General features: G+C 40.7%; 1 long non-coding RNA gene across 1 annotated transcript in view; it reads right to left on the bottom strand.

The window, feature by feature from the left end:
* Positions 1 to 22,512, bottom strand: part of LOC115474828 — a 117,551-nt gene extending 95,039 nt beyond the window's left edge. The window contains exon 1 of the long non-coding RNA XR_003942913.1: positions 22,469 to 22,512. This is a non-coding gene — a long non-coding RNA (uncharacterized LOC115474828). The remainder of the gene's footprint in view (positions 1 to 22,468) is intronic.
* Positions 22,513 to 23,359: the final 847 nt, after the last annotated feature.

Here is a 23,359-nt window from a genome sequence, read left to right as displayed (position 1 = left end):
GGTGGAAATTGCATTCCTTGGAGCAGCTGCTGCTTGGTTCCACTGATGTAGCTGTGGCAAAAATGGATTGTCCTGAAGACAGAGATGGGATTATTTTTTTTTAGGGGGGGGAGGGGCTGGATTTGCATTTACATAGTAACATAGTAAATGACGGCAGATAATGACCTTACGGGTCCATCTAGTCTGCCCAACAAGGTAAACTCATTTTACATGGCGTGTGATACTTTATACCCGAATTTGTTTTGTCCTTGCCATTCTCAGGGCACAGACCATAGAAGTCTGACCAGCACTGTTCTTGTACTAAAAGTTCTGAAGATTCTGGAATCCCAATTAGTAGCAACATTCCATGTAGAACCCCAAAGAGTAACATAGTAAATGACGGCAAATAAAGACCTTTCGGTCCATCCAGATAAACGCATTTAACATGGTATGTGATACTTTATATGTATACACGAGTGTCTTCCACCAGGCACCCAGGGCTGGTGCAAAGGTACCGGATGCCCTACGTGAACTTTCAGCTTTGTGCCCCTCCTCATTGAAATTTCAGGCCTCTTATCTGCCCCTCTCCCAAGACAACATGCTTTTAAATATTAAATTTTGTTCTGTGCCTGTATGAAACACACGCACAAAACGGGCAATTTCCAAAAGTCATTATTTATTTATTTATTGCATTTGTATCCCACATTTTCCCACCTATTTGCAGGCTCAATGTGGCTTACAATGTTCCTTCATGGCATTTGCCATTCCAGAGTAAAAGATACAACTGGTATTGCATAAAGAACATGGATAACATAATAGAATTAAGCAATCAGGAATAGAGAGATAACATTCAGGATATCAGGTAAGTAGTGATGCGTTACAGTTTCTGTTATGGATCATTGTGGTATAACTTATTATTGGATCTAATTATCAAATTTAGCCATGCATAGATATTCAAATGCACAGGCAACCTGCAGAAACTGCAAGGGTATGTTTGTTTGTGCCATTATTAGTAAATTTACATGGTTTCTTTTAGGAAAATTAGGTATGTCTGCTGCAGAAGTAACCATGGATCCAGCAGCTGCATTGGTTACTCAAAATTGTCCCCGTAGTGCTCAGATTTTGGAAGCAAAAATAAGAAAACAATAGAAAAGAAAAAAAAGTCTTATATGGCATCACAGTAGTATTTAAATCTTCCAGGTACCAGTAATAAATTCTGGTCCTTTCATACCTGGTAATTATGGATTGCGGTTGTTGGTCACAGTGTAACGGAAGTCTCAGGCAGGCATCATTTTAGGATATGAACTTGTAATGAATAGAAGGAATCAGGGGCGTAGCCAGACACCCAAATTTGGGCGGGCCTGGGCCCAAGATGAGTGGGCAGAAGAACTCCGCCTTGTCCCACAAGTGATTTGGTCTCTCCCTCTCTTGCCTGCATCCTGTTTCCGCATAGGCGGGAATACATCAGGGAAGGTCTTGGGGGCCGGTGCAAACAGTGTGTATCAGTCGCTGCTTTCTGCAGGCAAAGATCTGCTATTTAAAAGGTATGCAGGAGGGACAGTTGGGAGTTTTCAGCTGGTGGGCCTGAACTCAAAAGTGGATGGGCCTGGGCCCACCCAAGCCCACCCTTGGCTACGCCACTGGAAGGAATGATAGCGAGATTTGTCTGCTTGTAAGTGCCGTTTCTCTGACTAGTAGTCCAGAAGCACTGTATCGTTTATTAAAACAGTCACCCGAAGTGGCCGTGTTTTGCCCACAAGGCTGTGTCTGGGGTAAAAACTAAATACATAAATTAAAATCATACAAAATACATAAGTAGTACACATCAAAACAAAGCAAATAAATATGAGTGAAATCAAGCATTAAAAACGCCGTGAGTTCCAATATACTGACATAAATACACGAGTATATAAGTGTTGCCATACTAGGACAGGCCGAAGGGCCATCAAGCCCAGTATCTCGTTTCCAACAGTGGCCAATCCAGGTCACAAGTACCTGGCAAGATCCAAAAACAGTACAATACATTTTATGCTGCTTATCCCAGAAATAAGCAGTGGGTTTTTCCCAAGTCCATTTTAATAATGGCTTATGAACTTTTCTTTTAGGAAGCAATCCAAACCTTTTTTTAAACCCCGCTAAGCTAACTGCTTTTACCACATTCTCTGGCAATGAATTCCAGAGTTTAATTACACACTGAGTGAAGAAATATATTTTCTCCGATTCGCATTAAATTTAGTACTTTGTAGCTTTATTGTGTGAAGTGATGGCAGATAAAGACGTGAATGGTCCATCCAGTTCTCCCAGCAGTCACATTTCATTCTCAATTCAAAATTAAATCAACAGTGAACGTGATTATTATCTACTTGATCGTGGTCTTTCTTTGTTGTTTCTGGGACATAGACCATAGAAGTCCACCCGGCTCTGTTCTTGTGTTCCCAACTACTGGAGTTGCCATCGATGCTCTCTACAGCACTCGGACTGTACAAGCCAGCCCAGCACTGTCCTTAGTTGATATGCCCAGAGTGGCCATCTAAGCACCAATTAACGATAAGAGCAGTATATAATGTATGGGAAAATACTAATCACTTATAAAACACAATTCTCATAGAACAACAATTATATGACATGCTTCATATAGGGCTCTGTTTACTGAGGTGCATTAGTGTTTTTAGTGCCCAGACACTTAACGTGCACGCTAACCACGTAGGCGCCTATAGGAGTATTGTAGGTGCACACATGGTTAATCTGAGGAAAGGGGGAGTAGGAGGAGTAGGCTCTTGAACAACATTAGTAGGCGACGTAGGTTTGGAACAATCTCTTTATTTAAATATATACTCGACTCAACACAGCCGTGTTTCGGCGCTACAGACGCCTTCTTCAGGAGTCAATCAAAGAAGGATGACATCTTGTGATATATAAATATACGAATATTAAGCTCAAGGAGAATGAAAGCAAGGCTTCTGCTACAATTATAATCCACTGCCGATGCAGGAAAAACAGCTCAGCGTATTCAATTGCAATTGCTTTCATTCTCTTTGAGCTTAATATTCGTATATTTATATATCACAAGATGTCATCCTTCTTTGATTGACTCCTGAAGAAGGCGTCTGTAGCGCCGAAACACGGCTGTGTTGAGTCGAGTGTATATTTAAATAAAGAGATTGTTCCTAACCTACGTCGCCTACTAGTGTTGTTCAAGAGCCTACTCCTCCTACTCCCCCTTTCCTCAGATTCTTCTTTTCGTAGGAATTTGTGTACCTCCACCCTTATGGTGGTTTGGCTTGCCTGCACACATGGTTAACACACGTTAAAAATGTTAACGCGCCTATAACGCTGCTAAGTAAACAGAGCCAATAGTGCTTCAGAAAAACTCCATCTAATGTAAGAAATGCGCTCATAAATTTTCAGTGGGACTGTATCCCACACTTTCCTACCTATTTGCAGGCTCAATGTGGCTTACATAGTACCGTGATGGCGATCGCCAATTCCGGTATGAGAAGTACAGAGTGGTATTGCGTTAGAGTTCATGAGTGACAGAGTAAATTAGGAAAACAAGGAGGCAGAGTTAAGTTTTTGTCCAGTTCTGATATAGGTTTCGTTGTGTTGCAGGGTTCATGTGTTTAAGTTGGATCGTTATGGTATGCCTTTTTGAACAAGTTAGTCTTTAATGATTTCCAGAAGTTTGTTAGGTCGTGCATTGTTTTCATGACGTTTGGTATTGCATTCCATAGTTGCGTGCTTATGTAGGAGAAGCTGGATGCGTAGGTTGATTTATATTTTAGTCCTTTGCAGCTTAGGTAGGAGAGATTTAGGTATGTGCGTGATGACCTTTTTGTGTTTCTGGTTGGTAAGTCTATGAGGTCTTCCATTTATACCGGGGCCTCACCGTGAATAGTTTTATGAATCAGGGTGCAGATTTTGAATGCAATTCGTTCTTTGATTGGGAGCCAATGCAGTTTTTCTCGTAAGGGTTTGGCGCTTTCGAATCTCGTTTTTCCAAATATGAGTCTGGCTGCGGTGTTTTGGGCGGTTTAGAGTTTCTTAATGATTTGTTCTTTGCATCCGGCATAGATTGCATTGCAGTAGTCTAGGAAAGGAATGAAAAAATAAAAATGAAGATGTTATAATGCCTTTGTATCACTCCATGGTGAGACCGCACCTCGAATATTGTGTTCAATTCTGGTCACCGCATCTCAAAAAAGATATAGTGGAATTAGAAAAGGTACAGAGAAGGGCGACAAAAATTATTAAAAGAATGGGATGTCACAGAAAACATCCCAAGGCAACTAATCATCGCACGTTACTCAATTTTTTTCCCTTTTTGTGCCATAACATGCTACTTATCACAAAACACATTAAAATCGCTTAACTTCTGAGTCAGCTTGAATGGGTTTAGTAAGAGAAACATAAGGGATGCCTGCAGCCGTTTTGGAATACCTAGGTTGAGTTTCTTGAAGCAGCAAGTTCGCGAAACATGGTCTGCATCGGGATCCATTCAAGCTGACTCGGAATTTAAGTGCTTTTAATGTGTTATACATGCTGAAATAAAAATCTCTACAAAAGTCAGTTATGTGTCTCTGTACAGCGTTTGCTGCTTATATGATCAAGCAATAAAATCAAATGATCATTAAATCATAGTGAACAACATACTGAGGGAAATGTGTACTTTAGATATAGACACACTAGAGCACAAGTAAAAAAAAAAAAAAAAACAACCCAGTGTTCTGATGAGTCATTTCTGTTGTAACTTTTTACATGCAAAAATACAGAAAGAAGTGAAAAGGCAAACGATGCATACTTACAGCAAACTTAAATCTCTTGGTGCTGACAGACAGGTATCTGATTCCTGCATTCATAATCTGTATAGTTTCTCTTGAAAACCAAAAGGGACACATACCTATTGAGGACTAAAAATAAACCCTTCCCCAAATAGTTAGAAATAATCCAATCAGCCTGAAAAAAGAACAAAAAAACGCCTCATATCTAAATAGATAAAACAAGGTAAACTCACATTACATAAGTAATGCCATACTGGGAAAAGACCAAGGGTCCATCGAGCCCAGCATCCTGTCCACGACAGCGGCCAATCCAGGCCAAGGGCACCTGGCGAGCTTCCCAAACGTACAAACATTCTATACATGTTATTCCTGGAATTTTGGATTTTTCCAAGTCTGTTTAGTAGCGGTTTATGGACTTGTCCTTTAGGAAACCGTCCAACCCCTTTTAAACTCTGCTAAGCTAACCGCCTTCACCACTTTCTCTGGCAACGAATTCCAGACATTAAAAGCACTAACTAATAAAACAAATACAAAAACATTCCAAAAAAGGTGGAACTATAAAAAGATGAAATGTACTTACAAACCAGCACTTCACAGTGCAAAAGGACAGCAATCCCGCCAGCACTGTGTAAAAACAATGATTCTTCCATCTTGTTTCAGCTTCTAGCTAAATATGTCATAGGTCATAGAACACAGTGAATCTTTAAAAAAAATCAAAATCCTTTGAAATGTATAACTTATCCTTACTTCTGTGATGGGAAATGAACTAAGAAACTACTAATGAGTCTTTGTAAACACTATATTCATTTTAAAAATGCTAAAAACATTCTTTAAAAAAAACAGTCGTCAAAAAATGTTCAAATTTGAAAAGAAGGGTGGTAATGGATAGAGCTCAATGTGCCCTCCACAAATTGCTAATTTGTAATAAAAAAAAAAAAAAAAACGGCAAAAATTGTTCAAAGAAAGTGTTTAAAGTGTGAAAATTTGTGTTCCAGCGATGCAATCATTGAAAAAGGCTAGGAAGCGCTGAAACTGGGTATACATAACTTAGACCCAAAAATCAATGACTGAAAGACACATAAAATGGATAGGTTGACCAGATACTGTTATAAAAAAATGCCACAAATGAAACAATATAATTCACAAAATCATCATAATAAATAATTGATGAACTAACATTCTCCTTAAAAATAATTATATAACAAACTGAACCACATATGTACAATAGCAATTACATGTAAAATAAAATAACAAACTGATAACAGATCAGTACAATAAAAATAGCAATAACATTTTGTTTGCTTCGTAATGTTAATGTATCTCAATTGTGTATGATGTATCATCATTGAGAGTCATCTGGTTATCCCTTAAAAATGTATCCATTTTGGTGATTACAAAAACATTGATAAATCAGATTCTTGATTTAATCCACTTGGTGTCACTGTTTTGTATTTGAAAATAAATCTCTGTTCTTGTTGCAAAATAATTCTTTCTACATCTCCACCTATCTAGTGTGGAATCACTTTACATAGAACTGTAAATCTCAGCTCTTAAAACTTGTGTCCTTTCTCACACATATGCTCAATTAATGGGGTTTTTTTTTTACTGCATTTCTTTTGATGGCACTCCAATGCTCAGTAATTCACTTATTCAATGTGTACTTGGTCTTTCCAATGTATAGCTGGCTGACAGCTACATAAATTACATGTGTAGTTTTACAGTCTGAATTCTGGTGCAACTCAAATACATCTCCTGTAACTTGGGTGTACGAAATTCTTAGTTTTGGAGTTCACATGACAGACAGGGGTAATGACCCCATACTGTGCATATTTTTTATGGAACTTGAAGGGCCGAAGGTGCTAATATCTTTCAAATTTTGATTCCTTTTTAAAGACAACCATTATTTCTTTATTCTCCGATCTGGCGAAGAAGGGCAACCTTTGAAAGCTAATCAAGAAATGTATTATGTCCAATAAAAAAGGTATCATCTTATTTTCTTTTCCATGTTTTATTTTGTTTGATTTCTGTTGATAACCTTTAAGAGTGGACTAACACGGCTACCACACCTCTTTTCTTTATTCTCAAAACTAGGAATATACTGTGTAATTGCCCAATGTTTTTTAAGTATATTAATTATATCTGTGGAAAGATGGTCATAAAACATTGTACAGACAATTCAGTCTTGAGCTTTCTTAGGCTGTTCTTTCAAGAAGGAATGTCTATCTTAATTGTACTGCTCTTTTAAATCCCCCCCTTCACATATTTGCTGGGATAACATCTATTGTGAAATCTAGGTACCATATATTTTGCTTGCCTCATCATATCTTATTGTCCAGAGCAAATCCTTCTAATCAAGAACTGACTATATGGGAGGTTCGTTTTTTAACGATCTATTGTGGCAACTAATGTAGTGGAGGAGTTTATTGGCGTCTGTGAGCTTATGGTAACCTGTAGTGGCAAGACTTCCATCTTCATAAAAAATTCTGATATCTAAAAATGTGATCTCTTGTATCATAATTTAACTGAAACTTCAAATTCTTATCCCTAGAATTTAGCAAAGCATGGAATTCCAAAAGGTTATCCTCATTTCCTTTCCAAATCATCAGTACATCTTCTGTGTTCCTGCGCCATCATACAATTTTATCTTTAAATGTACAGTTAGTCAAAAGTAGTCTTCTACATAAAAGTTGGCTACAGATGGCGCCATTGTGGCCCCCCATAGCCATTCCCTTTACTTGTTTATAAAAATGACTGTCAAAATAAAAATAATTCTCCTTGAGGGCCAGAGTTGCTAACTATATATTCAGTTGGAATTCTCAGTCATAGTTCTTTTAGCCAATACATTCCTAATGACATTCGGAGCTTCGTTTTAGGGGATGTTTGTGTACAAAGATTCTACATCTAAGGTTAACATAGTAAATGACGGCAGATAAAGACCTGCACGGTCCATCTAGTCTGCCCAACAAGATAAACTCATTTTACATGGTATGTGATACCTTTATATGTATACTTGCAAGAAAGATATCTCCATTTTTGTTTGAAATCACGAAGAATGTTGATGGTGAGTAGAATCACATGTGTATGATAGGATAAGGGGTATCATGGGTTTGAGGAAAGTATTTACAAATACAGAAAGTGGCTCTAATACTGACCCAATCGCAGACACAAGTGGTTTTCCAGGTGGATTGGTGAGTGATTTGTGTATCTTTGGCAAAACATATATAATTGATGCTTTAGTTTCTATATGTCTAAAGTACACACTTCTCTCTGTATGTTCCAGTGGTGGATATTCACTATGATTTAATTCTCATTTGATTTTATTGCTTGATCGTATAAGTGGCAGACACTGTGCGCAAACACATGATGTCACTTTTGCAGAGATTTTTATTTTAGTATATACATGACAGTATGTTAAAACTCACTATTGGTGTTTTTAATGTTTGATTTTACACTTCTTTATTTGCTTCGTTTTCATCTATACCGTTTATGTATGATTTTAATTTATGTATTTAGTTTTTGTACCTGACGCAGCCTGTGGGTAAAACGTGGCCACATCAGTTGACTGTTTTAATAAACAATATAGCATTTCTGGACTGCTAATCTGCTTGTTGGTTTGTTACGCTTAGTTGTGGATCATTTCCTCTTGTCGCACACAGCACCGTTTGTCTGGAACTTTGGATCCCCATATTAAAAAAAAAATGTAAATAATAATAATATGTAAGAAAGGGGAATGAAATGATATAATTTTGGGGAATTACATTAACCTGCACTGTAAGGTGTAAGGACGTGCTCAGAATATAAAGACCAGATATTTAACTTTAAAAGGTTTATTTACAATACAGGTAATGAAATAATATTAAAAAGAGAAGGCAGTTTTTAGGGATCTTACACAAGACAAATGTGCTACAAGATTAGAAAGTCTGAATTATAAATTAGGCTGGATTAATGGTAACTCATTTAGATGGAGGCTGCTGGTTGGAGTGATGAATGAGGTCTTTTGCTGGAAAAGTTGTCTTTTTGTTGCAGAGTTGTTGCTGTAGCCTGGAGAGAGGCTTATCTTGGATGTTTGTGAAGTCCAGCAAGGCCCAGGGATTCGGTGAAGGTGCAGATCAGGAAGCTGCAGTGAGCAAATATTCCAGGGTTTTTAAATTTCTTGTTGGACCATAGGCTGAAGTCAGGTGGGGTGTGTTTGATCCAATGAAAACTCATGGATAGCTGAAAACTAGTTCCATCTAGTTTTGAGATAGAGCATGGTAACTGGTCACGTTTAATTAATTAATTTTATTTATTTATTTATTTGTATCCCACATTTTCACACCTATTTGTAGGCTCAATGTGGCTTACATAGTGCCGGAGCGGCGTTTGCAGACTCCGATGTAAAGAAATACAAAGTGATGTTGTGGTAAGATAAAGTTCATGTGGCACAGCCACACTAGGGAATCATACAACGGAAGTGTTGTGTTATGTCCTTTACACATTTTAGTATTAGTGTGTTGTAGAAATCGGCATTTATGTTGGGTTGGTAGGGTATGCCTTTTTAAACAGGTTAGTTTTTAGTGATTTCCGGAAGTTTAGGTGGTCGTACGTAGTTTTCAAGGCTTTTGGTAATGCATTCCACAGTTGCGTGCTTATATAGGAGAAATTGGATGCGTAGGTAGATTTGTATTTGAGTCCTTTGCAGCTTGGGTAGTGCAGATTTAGGTACGTTCGTGTTGATCCGGATGTGTTTCTAGTTGGTAAGTCGATCAGGTCTGTCATGTATCCTGGGGCTTTGCCGTAGATAATTTTGTGAACCATAGTGCAGATTTTGAGGGCAATGCCAGTGTAGTTTTTGATTGGGAGCCAGTGTAGTTTTTCGCGGAGGGGTTTAGCGCTTTCAAATCGCGTTTTTCCAAATATAAACCTAGCTGCCGTGTTTAATGACATCATAAGACTTTCTGTCTGGACATCTGCTGGTAAGTACACATCCATATTTGACAGGGTTAAAAGAGTCATTGACTGGGAGTAGGTGGGCTTCTGTTGTCAGATTAGGTGGAGTTTCGCTGTCTTTTGTTAACTCCGGTCTCTGTGATGGCTGTCAATATGCAGATTTTTGTTCTTTGGAGATGTGGTGATTGACTGTAAGTATCCACCCAGCTAGCTTTTGTTATCAGTAGTCTCCAGGGGGAATGTGAAAATCAGATAAGTTTATCTGATAAAGTCTTTGCAGCTGTATATTTTATAAAATCAGATAAGTTTATCTGATAAAGTCTTTGCAGCTGTATATTATATATATATATAACTCTGACAGTTAAACTCATATCATGATGCTACACATTAAGTTCTAAGTTTTGGAACAATCTAGAGTACAGAACTCGTATCAAATGGTGCAATAGTTTAAAGTGGGTACTGAAGTATTTCCTTTTCTGTGATTTGGAGCTCAAGGACTCCTAGAAAATGCCCCAAAATTCTTTCACACTCTGTGCTGCTATTTCACTAAACTAGACACTAAGCCACATGCTAATGCCGACATAGTCCATTCATTTTGAATGGGCTGCATCAGCACTGCCGCAGTGCAGCAGCCTCCAGCGCGGCTTAGTAAAATCGGGGGTAGTTGATTTTACTGTTCTTCGTAATGTTTTTTTTGTTGTTGTTGAAGGTTTACAGTGTTGTGGGTTTGTGTTGGTCTACATTTGTGTTTGATTAGAAGCTACCATGTAAACCTAAACCCACTGCAGTTTGTCTATGTAAGTCACAGATTCCAGACACAGCTCCTGTTCTGCCAGGCCATATTTTGCCTCCGGAAACATCTGTAAAGATTTTGGGTTGTGTGTTGGACCCACCACTCACAGTCAACACTGAAATCTCTTCCATAGTCCACTCTTGTTTTACGGTTTTGAGGTCTGTCCACGGTATCCGTCTTTTATAGAAAAGTCTGTTTCTCTCACTCTTGTTTCTTCTTCACTGATCGGCAAATTGGATTATTTTAATGCATTTTATAGTTGTTACGTTCCTCACCTGACTCCAGGCCTGCGCGGCCGATTCGCCGATGAATCGCGGTCCAGCGGAGATAGTCTGCCATCTTGGATGTGGTATCTCCAGGATAGGTCGGCCATCTTGGGATGGGCATCTCAGATTGTGGCAGCCATCTTGGAGTGGGCAGCTGCAGGAAGGAAGCCCATATTTGGGCATAGGGCTTCTTTGCTGATGGGGGCAGCCATCTTGGATCAGCTGCACATGTTTGAGCCTGATTCCTACTCTATTTAAAGCCCTGCCTCCAGTCCTTCGTTGCTTCGGCTTCTGCTGCATAGAGGTCGTGGTTCTTGTCCTGTGTTCCTGGACGGCTACCTTGTTCCAGTGTTTCCTGTGTACCAGACCTTGGATTGTTTCTTGACTTCGCGTTGTGTTGCTGCCTGCCCAGACCTCGGACTGTTTCCTGATTACTCGCTGCACTGCTGACCCCTTTGTTCCTGGACTGTGTTTACTCCTGCCTGTCGGGTCGGTGGCCGTGCAACCCCGCTGGTTCCAGAAGTCCTGGTGGCTGCCCGCACCTGAGGGCTCAACTGTCAGGGAACGGCGGTCGCTTCCTAGGTGAAGCTAGGGGTTGTCTGGCTGCCTGACTGAATGCGATGTCACTCCATCTTCGCCATGCTCAGTCGGGGCACAAGGGCTCACGTTTACCAGGTCATACCAATAGTGTCCTTTCTACTCTGTCAATTTGCTGTTTGCAACTGATTTGGAGCACTCCAGTCAAACTGCCCATGCTTTCAAGTACGATCATGTTAATGCCCTCCTTAAAGAGGCACAGTGGCTCCCACTTAATCGCAGGATTAAATTTAAGGTTCTTATGATGGCCCACAAAGCTTGTTTTTCTACAGGTTTTGTTTATCTATTCAACCTTTTGATTCCACATGTTCTTAGTAGTCACTTAAGGTTTTTCAGAACAAGTTCAGTTGGCGATTCCACCACTGACCAGAGCAAGATTCAGTTTCCACTAGAGATCTGGCATTCCTTTCTCTGGCACCTAACCATTGGAATGTGTTGCTACTTTGTTAGACAAATGGCCCAAGTTCAGTAAATTAAAAAGAAAAATGTAATGATACTTTTTCTCTTTGGCTTTTCCAAAGGATTAGTTCAGTAGGACTGTGATGGAGCTCAAGATGACCGTTACTGGATAAATTTGACTATCTTCTCCTTGTCTTTGATTCCTTTTTTCTCTCTGTGACCTTTTCTTACTTTATTGTGAATTTTGTAAACCGCTTTGTTTTGGTTCCAAGCAAACTGGTATATCAAATAATCACCTTGAGCTACTACTGAAAAAGGTGTGAGCAAAATCTTAATTAAATAAATAAATAAATAAATAAACCACACTGAATCAAGTTTATCTGCATTGAATGTACTACATTTAAATAAATACATTATTCAAACATACATAGAATTTTTCCTAAATCCAACCACCCACTTATTTATCCCAATGCTTTTGCTATACCCATCTTGTTTGTCTTTAAGTTGAACTACCCTTGTGACCTCTGCTTCCTATTAAGGTGTTACAATATCACAATGTCAGCACAATACAATGTATCTGTTGTATCATGTTCTACTGTGCGACTTAGGAAGATGGTAGTAACAAAGTACTTGTACTTCGTTACAGCGTTACATTTTTTTTGTGAAACTTTTTACTTGTAATTCGTTACAAATAAGCAGTTCTTTAGTACTTTGCGATGAAGTACAATTCAAGAAAGTATTTTTTTAAAAAGTATTTTTAATATTTCTTGCAGCTGATTGGGCCCGAACTTCTAGTCCCAAAAACTGTTACCGGAACATCAGGCCCATTCAGCTGCAATCCAGCGTCTGACATCACCATTCCCCTCCCTTCCCTGAAGCTGGCTGTGCCCCCAGCCCCCCCCCCCCAAAAAAAAATAGAAATGCCCACTCCCAAAATCTCTCTGTTTTAAAGAAGATATCCTCCCTCCCTGACCCACTATAGGCCCCTCCCCGACCTACCTTACAGCTTTGGTAGTTCAGTGGTCAGCTGGGACAGGAGAGACCCTCCTTACTGAAAATGGCTGCCCCGAGTTCCCACGGTAATCTCGCAACACTGCTGTGACTTCCTGCTCATGGTTGCTGATTCAGCGTTGGAAGTACTCCCATTTGCTTTTATCATACACCGTGAGGTATTTAAAATTGTGTTTGCTGACAGATCCAAGATGGCGTTTTGAAAGGACATGAGGATCAGAGCTCCTGAGCTTCCAGTCGACCGAACGCCAGCTTCTCTAATCAAACCATGGGAAAGCGAAAGGGGAAAGCTAAAGCTCTTACCTCCCCGAGCGTAGCTGTGAACCCTGCTGAGCGCCAGACCGTCTTGGAATCTTATGGAGTGAAGGTCCTCCGTGAGCGACAACCTGATTCTGCAGGGTCCGTTTTTTTTCAAGCGGACCATAGCATTGAGGGGATATCGTTGAGTCCTCCCCCGACTACAGCCCCTCCCCGTCCGGGAGCTACTGCGAATGCTACGGAGGCACAGGAGACCGGAGCGATTGGTGGAACGCCGCCCCTGGTACCTGTGCTGGGAGCTCCCGTAGTATTTTCGACGCCAACTAGTTTTAGTGCGGAAGAAGTGCTCTCTTCGTCTCTAGCGGGCGAGATGACTCCTGAAGGGCACCGAGGAAAAGTTAAACTGGCTGTAATAACGCTTGAAGCGCTCTGGGACGCAATTCAAGGTATCCACACTTCCTTACAAACTATTTCCAACTCTTTTGGGGGTGAAATAACTGATTTAAAAGAAAAGCAAAATATTATGGCTGAAAGAGTTCAGAATTTGGAGGTTGAATTGACTAAATCTCAAAACTTATCAGCCACTTTTGTCAGGGAACGAGACATTTTTTCACGTAAAATTGTTTACTTAGAAAATCAAAGCCGCAGGAACAACCTGAGATTTATTAATTTCCCAAAATCTCCTTTAATTGCCCCTTTGGATATGCTGAGGAAATACTTTATAGAGGTATTGGGGATCCCAGCGACGGCTTTTCCACCTGTCGCTAGGGCCCAATATATTACTGGAATAAAGAATATTGCTGAACAATCTCAGGCTGCGCCGGACCTAGATTTAACTCATTTCCTGGAAAGTTCCTTGGACATAGTGACTGAACGGACTACACTTTTAGTAACTTTTGCACTAGAAATGGATAGAAACAACGTCTTCCGGACTTACTTTCGCCATATAAACACGGAATTTCTGGGTTCAAGAGTACAGATTTTTCCAGACCTAGCTAGAGACACTCAGAAAAAAAGAAGAGAATTCCTGGCTTATAAGACTAGAACTCTCAAGCTTGGAGCGGTTTTCCATTTAAAATTTCCATGTAGATGCTTAGTGTCACTAAATGAAAATAATTATGTTTTTTTTGAACCCTTAAAACTGTTACAATTTATTGAGGCACAAGAAAGTGTGGGTAAACCCTTAACTGCCTCCCAGTGAGATATATGCTGTAATGTAGACTATCAGGGTTATGTCTGTTCTGAAACTTTCAGTACTATACTTTTTTTTTTTTATTGCTTGTATCATTTTTTCCTAGTACTTGGATCTCTTTTTGACATGTGGACAAAGAATGTAGAGAATTATTCCTTTTAATTATTTGTTTGGATTATTATATTTTCTGTATTTCATTACATTTATGATAGAATGTAAATGTAAAAATATATAAATAAATAAATTAAAAAAAAAATTGTGTTTGCTGAAAATTTTCACTTCGTGTAGCACGTTTTTTTCACTTGGTCTCAGACACATTTTTAAGCAGCACTGTTTGCGGACATAAAATATTTTGTTGGCATTCTCTGTAGTGGTTCTTTTTCCTTGCTTGTGATGTTTCTTCAATATTTTCCATTGTTCCTTGAATATTTTTACACGTACACTAATTAGTGTCACTGCAAGTATGACTTCTACTCTCACTTTGGTTTTGGTCACTCTGTGACATCCCTTCTTTCCATATTTTCATCTTTTTTTTTTTTTTTCTCCCGTTCTTTTTTTACCCATTTGTTTTTCTAATCCCTTTTTCTTCCCTTCTCCTTCATTCCTTCTTTTCCCCTTTGCCCTTTCTCTTCTCCCCCTTTTTTCACCTTCCTTTCTAGTCTTCTTTTTTCTTCTCTGGTTTTTATTTTATTTTGATGGGCTTTTTTTAATTTTAAAGTTTGATTTGTATCCATACTGATTTTGTAAACTGATGCACATCAGATCCCACAGTGGACTGAAGATTTTTGACCAGTGTTCACTCTTGCAAGCAACTTGCAGTAATTCTATTGTAAGGTACACTATAAAACCTCTTCTTATACTTTCTACGTTTTGAGTATTGTTTTTTTTTGGGGGGGGAGGGGGGGTTGTGCATAGTCTAAGTTTCAAGTGTTTAATTCTTTATAATGCTATGCCTTTTATGATCATATACGTTTATCTTATTTTCTTTAGTACCAAATTTGATTACAGCAGGTTTATATGTGTACTAGTAAAAAAGCCCCGTTTCTGATGCAAATGAAACGGGGGCTAGCAATGTTTTCTTCTGTGTGCATGTGGGAGTGTGTGTGTCCCTGCCCTCTGGCCTCTCTCCCCTCCCCCCTCTGAGTCCTTCACTGTTACAGAGCCAGCGATTTGATTTCGTGCTCTGCTGTTTTCCTTCACTGACTGTGTTACAGAGAGGGCGGGGCAGACACTCATAGGGAAACCGGATATCTTGCCCCCTTCACACTTCCGGCTGGAGGCTTCATAGAACGTTGGTGTTGCCTTTTATATAGAGAGATTATTTTAATATGGCTTGTGTTTACAGTTCATTTAGTATTTTGCATATTCATGAGTTTGTGTTTTTGGTGATTATTAATAATTGAATTATTTCTTAATTTTAAAGCATATGACATAATCGTGCATTTTGTATTTCTGTTTCAGTATGACTGTTTATAGTTCATTTATTATTTCACATATTGATGAGCTTTGTGTTTTTGGTATTGAATTATTTATTGATATTTTCTTTTAAGCATATGGCAATAATTATGCATTTTATATCTCTGATGTTCCTCGTGCAATTTATTATTTTTATTTTTTATGTAATTATGTATTGTTTTTATTTTTTTGCTGTTATACAATTCATATGACCCCTGATGCAGGCACTTTCTGTGCCGAAGCGCAGCTGTGTAGGGTCTACTTGCAGGTGTTATTGGTGCTGGCAATAAAGTATGCTCCCAGGTACACATGTCACCATTGCTCCTTTATCTTGTCTGGAGAGCCCTCCAAAACCCACTACCCCTAACTGTACACCACTACAATAGCCCTTGTGGGTGAAGGGGCACCTATATGTAGGTACAGTGGGTTTCTAGGAGTTTTGGAGGGCTCTCAATTTCCACCACAAGTGTAATAGGAAGAGGGAGGTATGGGCCTGGGTCCACCTATCTGCAGTGCACTGCACCCAGCACTAGACTACACCAGACACCTGCATGTTTTTTCTAATGGACCTGACTATAACATCTGAGGCTGTCATAGAGGCTGGTGAGTACTATTTTTATTCACATTTTTGGGGGTGGGGGGATGGAGGGGGTCAGTGGCCACTGGGGGAGTAAGGAGGGTCATCCCTGATTCCCTCAGGTGGTCATCTGGTCATTTAGGGCACCTTTTTGTGCCTTATTCATTATAAAAACAATTCTAGACCAAAACGTATTTTTGTTTTGTTCCATTATAGCTGTAAAATGTTAGGCATACCCTGAGCCCACCCTAACCCCGTCTTCGAAACACCCTGATGCACACCCTTGTGATTCAGATGCACTGCAGACAAAATGCATTGATAAACATCTGCAAAACAAGTTTTAATGGGCTAGAAAACCCAGATATTTAAGTCCTGTCTGGTGGGTGTCAAAATATTTAATCATTCTGATTTCAAAGGTCTTACGTTCCTGTATTGTTTTAAAGTTACCTTTCAGGATTCTTACTATGAAATCACTGGTACAGTGTTCTGGTTTTGTAAAGTGCCGGCCCACAGGCGTGACATCCTGGCTGGCACTGGCATTTTTCATATGCTGTCTATGTAAATTAAATCTTGTCTTTAGCATCTAGCTTGTTTCTCCAATATAGCACCCTTCGTCACATTTTTTACAATGAAGAAATGTATTGTTATGTCCAATAAAAAAGGTATCCTCTTATTTTCTTTTCCACGTTTTATTTTGTTTTATTCCTATTGATTACCTTTAAAAGTGGGCTAACACAGCTACCACACCTCTTTTTCTTTTGAAAATTAGCCCCATAGTTTTTGCTTTAAATATTTATGACTAGTAAAAAAGGCCCGTTTCTGACACAAATGAAACGGGAGCTAGCAAGGTTTTCCTCAGTGTGTTATGTTTGAGTGTATGTGAGAGTGACTGTGTGTGTGAGAGAGAGAGAGAGAGAGAGAGTGAGTCTGGGTGTGAGTGTGTCTGTGAGAGAGAGAGTGTGTGTACAAGTGTGTATGTGAGACAGTGTGAGAGAGAGAGTGTGTTTCACACAGATACAGTGTGTGCAAGTGAAAGAGTGTGTGTGAGATACAGACTCTGTGAGACTGAGTGTATGAGACCAAGACAGTGTGTGAGTGACTGTGTGACACATAGAGAGCGAGTGTGATACAGTGTGAGACATAGAGTGTGTGAGAGTGAGACAGAGAAAGACATTGACTGAGGGAGAGAGAGTGTGTGTGAGAGAGAGAGAGAGTGTGTGTGACAGAGATACCTCCCCCCCTCTCTGGTGTCAGGCCCCCCCCCTCTCTCTCTGGTGTCTGAGCGTTACTTTGCAGGATGCTGAGCTCTGGCTGTGCTTCAAGGAACTGACCAATCCTATTTAACAGAATGCACCTCCAACATTCTGAAGCCGAGAAACCTCGTGTGGTTGGTCACTTCTGCTTGTGACGAACCTGGAAGTACGTGATGTCAATTCAGGAGATGGATACAGAGAGCAGGAATGGCTCAGCCATGCAGTCAGCTTCAGAATGTTGGAGATGCTTTTTATTATATAGGAAAGGAACTGACCAATCCTATTTAACAGAATGCACCTCCAACATTCTGAAGCCGAGAAACCTCGTGTGGTTGGTCACTTCAGGAGATGGGATACAGAGAGCAGGAATGCCTCAGCCATGCAGTCAGCTTCAGAATGTTGGAGGTGCGTTTTATTATATAGGATGATAAATGTTTTCAGATCTTTAGCTTCCTTTGTGTTCTCTTTTCAGAAGTCTGGAACATTGTGATGTCATTTAGCCCTGATTGAACTGCTTTCTCATTGGTCGATTCCTGGTGGAGTTCTAACAGTATTAGTTCATTCTGATGCGTGGTCACATGATAATGTCAGATCTGTTAGGATGTATGACATACTTCACAGTTGGAAAATGGAGCTGAATTATCTTGGAAGTTGCTGGAAGCAAATTGTATTTTTGTAGGACACTCTCGTCGCTGATAACACCACCCAGCAGGGATAGAGGGGACAGGCTGGCATTTGAGAAGTTTAGGTGGATTTTCTTTTCAAGTTTAGTTTGTTTACCTTTGAAGGCAAAATGGTTCTCACACCTTTGGCTCTGCATGTTGGTGTAGAAAACGCTGCTGTGTTTGAGCAGACGGGAGAGGTAATATTGAATGTGTACATTCAGTGCATTGTAAAAGTCTTTGTATCCTTGTGCTTTTTTTTTCACATTGTGTTATTTAAAAACCACAGTGCAAAATACATTAAAATAGGAGTTTGACTGAAAATGTAGAGTATATTGTATAGATTAATGTGAAAGAACAATTTAATTTAATAAGGCATTTATAGTCTGATTAACCAGGAGCTCAAGTAGATTACAATAAAAGCACCAAAATTCAAAAATTCTACCTTTGTCCTCTATCCACCTACCTACTTACAGTTAATTAACATTCTTAAAAAAAAGAAAAAAGAAAGAATGAACAAATAACCAGGTTTTCAATAGCTTCCAAAACCTCATGTAAAATCTTTCCTCATCAAATTCCAGTGGCTATTCCAAAGCTCCAGCACCGTTATCTGAACTAATCTATTCCATATTGCTGACAAATTGAAGGTCTGAAGCAACAGGAATTTTTAAGTAAAGACCTGGCCAGGGCACGTATGGAGTGGAGGAGTGGCCTAGTGGTTATAGCACCGGTCTTGCAATCCATAGGTGGCTGGTTCAAATCCCACTGCTGCTCCTCCTTGTGATCTTGGGAAGTCACTTAACCCTCCATTGCCTCAGGTACAAACTTAGATTGTGAGCCCTCCTGGGACAGAGAAATATCCAGAGTACCTGAATGTAACTCACCTTGAGCTACTACTGAAAAAGGTGTGAGCAAAATCTAAATGAATAAATAAAGATTCTAGAATTCTAAAGAATAACAAGATTCCGTGCAGAATTTCAAAGTGTAGCAACATTCCATGTAGAACCCCAAAGAGTAACAAGATTCTTTGGGGTGGAGGAGTGGCCTAGTGGTTAGAGCACCGGTCTTGCAATCCACAGGTGGCCGATTCAAATCCCGCTGCTGCTCCTTGTGATCTTGGGCAAGTCACTTAACCCTCCATTGCCTCAGGCACAATCTTAGATTGTGAGCCCTCCTGGGACAGAGAAATATCCAGTATACCTGAATGTAACTCACCTTGAGCTACTACTGAAAAAGGTGTGAGCAAAATCTAAATAAATATATGGAATGTTGCTACTATTGAAGATTCTACATGGAATGTTGCCACTTTTTGAGATTCTGGAATGTTGCTACTATTTGAGATTCTAGATGGATTGTTGCTAGTGGAGGAGTGGCCTAGTGGTTAGAGCACCAGTCTTGACATCCAGAGATGGTTGGTTCAAATCCCACTGCTGCTCCTCCTTGTGATCTTGGGAAGTCACTTAACCCTCCATTGCCTCAGGTACAAACTTAGATTGTGAGCCCTCCTGGGACAGAGAAATATCCAGTGTACCTGAATATAACTCACCTTGAGCTACTACTGAAAAAGGTGTCAGCAAAATCTAAATGAATAAATAAAGATTCTAGAATTCTAAAGAATAACAAGATTCCATGCAGAATTTCAAAGTGTAGCAACATTCCTTGTAGAACCCCAAAGAGTAACAAGATTCTTTGGGGTGGAGGAGTGGCCTAGTGGTTAGAGCACCAGTCTTGCAATGCAGAGGTGGCCAGTTGAAATCCCACCACTACTCCTTGTGAGTTTAGTCACTTAACCCTCCATTGCCTCAGGTACAAACTTAGATTGTGAGCCCTCCTGGGACAGAGAAATATCCAGTGTACCTGAATATAACTCACCTTGAGCTACTACTGAAAAAGGTGTGAGCAAAATCTAAATAAATAAATACGTATAAATGAGAAGATAAGTAAGGGGATCTTTTACTAAAGCTGTGCTGGTAAATGGGCTTAGCACGTCCCTAATGTGGGACTTTCCCATGCACTAAGCCCATTTTTAGTGTGGCTGTTAATTTGGCCTTTATAAATTAATTCATTTTCTGACCATGTGCTAATGTTAGCATTAGTGCGGGAGCACTAACGCCTCATACTAACATATAGTAACATACAGACAAAATTCCATTGTAAGTCTAAGTGTTTTGAAAATGAGCCCCAGAGTAACATAGTAGATGACGACACATAAAGACCAGCAAGGTCCATCCTGTCTGCCCAACAATATAAACTCATACCATAAAGTCTGATGTGATACTACATATGTATACTTGATCTTGTCCTTGCCATTTTCAAGGCACAGACAATACAAGTCTGCCTGGCACTGGCCTTGTTCCCCAAGTACTGAAGCTGTCATTGAAACCCCACCATTGCCCATCAAAGTCTGTCCAGCCATGATCAGGGCACAGACCATATTGAAATTCACCTCTTTATAATGACATGCCTGTTACTATAGTAACATAGTAATTGATGGCAGTGAAAGACCTGTACGGTCCATCCAGTCTACCCAACAAGATAAACTCATTTTACATGGTATGTGATACTTTATATGTATACCCGAGTTTGATTTCTTCTTGTCTTTCTCAGGGCACAGATCGTAGAACTCTGCCCAGTACTGTTCTTGTACTAAAAGTTCTGAAGCTAACATCGAAGCCCCTTAAAATTTACACATCAGCCCATCCATATCTATTCAGTTGCGATCAGGGCGTAGACCGTAGAAGTCTGCCCAACACTGGTTTTGCTTCCCAATTACCGGCGTTGCCACCCAATCTCCGCTAAGCTTCCTAGATCCATTCCTTCTAAACAAGATTTCTTTGTGTTTATCCCATGCATATTTGAATTCCATTACCGTTTTCATCACCACCTCCTGCGTGAGGTCATTCCACGTATCTACCACCCTTTCCGTGAAAAAAATACTTCCTGACATTACTCCTGAGTCTGCCCCCCTTCAATCTCAATTCATATCCTCCAGTTCTTCCACCATCTCGACTCCGGAGAAGGTTTGTTTGCGGATTAATACCTTTCAAATATTTGAACGGTCTGTATCATGTCACCCCTGTTTCTCCTTTCCTCCAGGGTATACATGTTCAGGTCCAGGGCCGCTGAGAGACTAAGCTGGGCCCGGGGCAAGGCGCCCACCCCGCCACTGCCCTCGCCGCCGCTGCAGTCCCCTTTTTCACCTGCCTGCCCTTGGCTCTGTCCGCCACCGGACCCCCTGCATTAAAATCGGCAGCGCCTCAGCTCCGTTTGGAAAGGCAGATCGCCTCCCTTCGGGCCTTCCCTCCCTGTGTCCCACCCTCGTCTGATGTAACTTCCGGTTTACACAAGGGCAGGACACAGGGAGGGCCCGAAGGGAGGCTATCTGCCTTTCCAAATGGAGCTGAGGCGCTGCCGAATTGAATGCAGGGGGCCCGGTGGCGGACGGAGCCGAGGGCGGGCAGGTGAGACCAAGGACTGCAGCGCCAGCGTCCTGATCTTGGTGTCGGGCCCCCCTTGGAGGCTCGGGCCAGGGGAATTTTATCCCCCCTGCCCCCCCTCTCGGCAGCCCTGTTCAGGTGGGCAAGTCTCTCGTACAGTTTGCAACTGGTTTATCAGTAATGTACCTTGCCTGTTACTGATCTCTCTGTATTGTAATTTGTCTCTTTACATTGCAACCCTGTTACTGGTTTATCTGTATTTATTTATTGATTTATTGCTTGCATTTCTACCCCACATTTTCTTTCATAGTGGTAGGCTCAGTGTGGCTTACGGTTTACTGATGGAAATAGCAGTTCACAAGTTCAAAGACATAGATGGAAGAAAAGCGTACACGTTCCATTGGGGGAGGTGAAGTGTTTTGAGTCTTGCAGTGTGAGTGTATTGTACTTCACCTTTGTACATTGTAATCTGCTTTGAACCTGTGGAGGTGCGAGTGTAATATAAGCCCCTGGTAAACTTAAAGTAAAGTCTGCCGGCACTGGCTTGGCTTCCCAATTATTGGAGTTGCCATCTGAGCACTACTAAGGTTCCTTTGTATTTCTCCCACACATTTTTGAATTCCGTTACTATTTTCATCTCCACCACCTCTCGAGGGAGGGCATTCCAGGTATCTGTCACCCTTTCCTTGAAAAAGTAGGTTAAGTCAGTGTTGTTCAATTAGCATGTGTTAATGTGAGCAAACTAGCTGAATAGCATTTCCATGTTCATTCTCCACCCCTGACATGCTTCCTCCCTCCCCCCTCATTTAGGAGTCAGTATTTAGCCATGTTTAACTTTAACCAGATATTTAAAAATGGGTTATCATAAGCCGAGGGCTTCACGTCAAACACTGCTTGCCGAAATGCAAGCCAAAATCCAAGAGCACTGCTTCCCAAAATTCAAGCCGAAATCCAAAAGCACTGCTTGCCAAACTGCAAGCCAAAATCTAAAAGCACTGCTTGCTGAACTGTAAGCTGAAACCAGATCTTCAAAGAGGTCAGACTCTGCCTTTCTGGTCTTCCTTAGCCCCTGAGTCCTCTTAATAGGCCCCTTTTGTACTCGGGGTGAAAGTATTCTACTTCTAGAAACACTCTTCCAGGTCATCCCAAATAGGTCCAGGGGTTTCAGTCTCTCCTCCAGGCCCTAATAACCACTGGGTCCAGTGTACCCTCTTAGGGTTTCCAAGTAGTTCAAACTCTTGGTCATTCTTGGTATGCAAATGAATATGCAGATCACCAGTTAAGTCAACATGATATGTCCACAGTTTCTCTCACAATACTAACCCACTCCAATGCCAATCAGGACTGGGTCAGACTGTCCCTGCCAACTTCCATGTAGTCTCTATCCTGGATTACATCCACCCCAGCAGGGTCCCAGTAGTCTACCCTGAGTATGATGGAATGGACTAAACCCAAGTGATCTTCCTATACTTGGCTGGTAACAACTTCTGTTGTTCAGGGGACCTATGTACACTCTGTCACACAAAGGTTTGTCCAGGTAACTCTCAAAGGTCTTGGCTATCTGTTGGATATGCGCAGAGAAGGAGAGGGAGGAGTCGAAGATGACTCTGAGGTTGCGGGCAGATGAGACGGGGACGATGAAGGTGTTATCAACTGAGATAGAGAGTGGAGGGAGAGGAGAAGTGGGTTTGGGAGGGAAGACAATAAGCTCAGTCTTGGCCATGTTCAGTTTCAGGTGGCGGTTGGACATCCAGGTGGCGATGTCGGATAAGC

Source organism: Microcaecilia unicolor, chromosome 7 (genome assembly GCF_901765095.1).
Source record: "Microcaecilia unicolor chromosome 7, aMicUni1.1, whole genome shotgun sequence".
In the NCBI taxonomy this organism is placed as follows: Eukaryota; Metazoa; Chordata; class Amphibia; order Gymnophiona; family Siphonopidae; genus Microcaecilia; species Microcaecilia unicolor.
The sequence above is the reverse complement of the archived record's forward strand: the minus strand, read 5'-3'. Positions and strand labels throughout refer to the sequence as shown.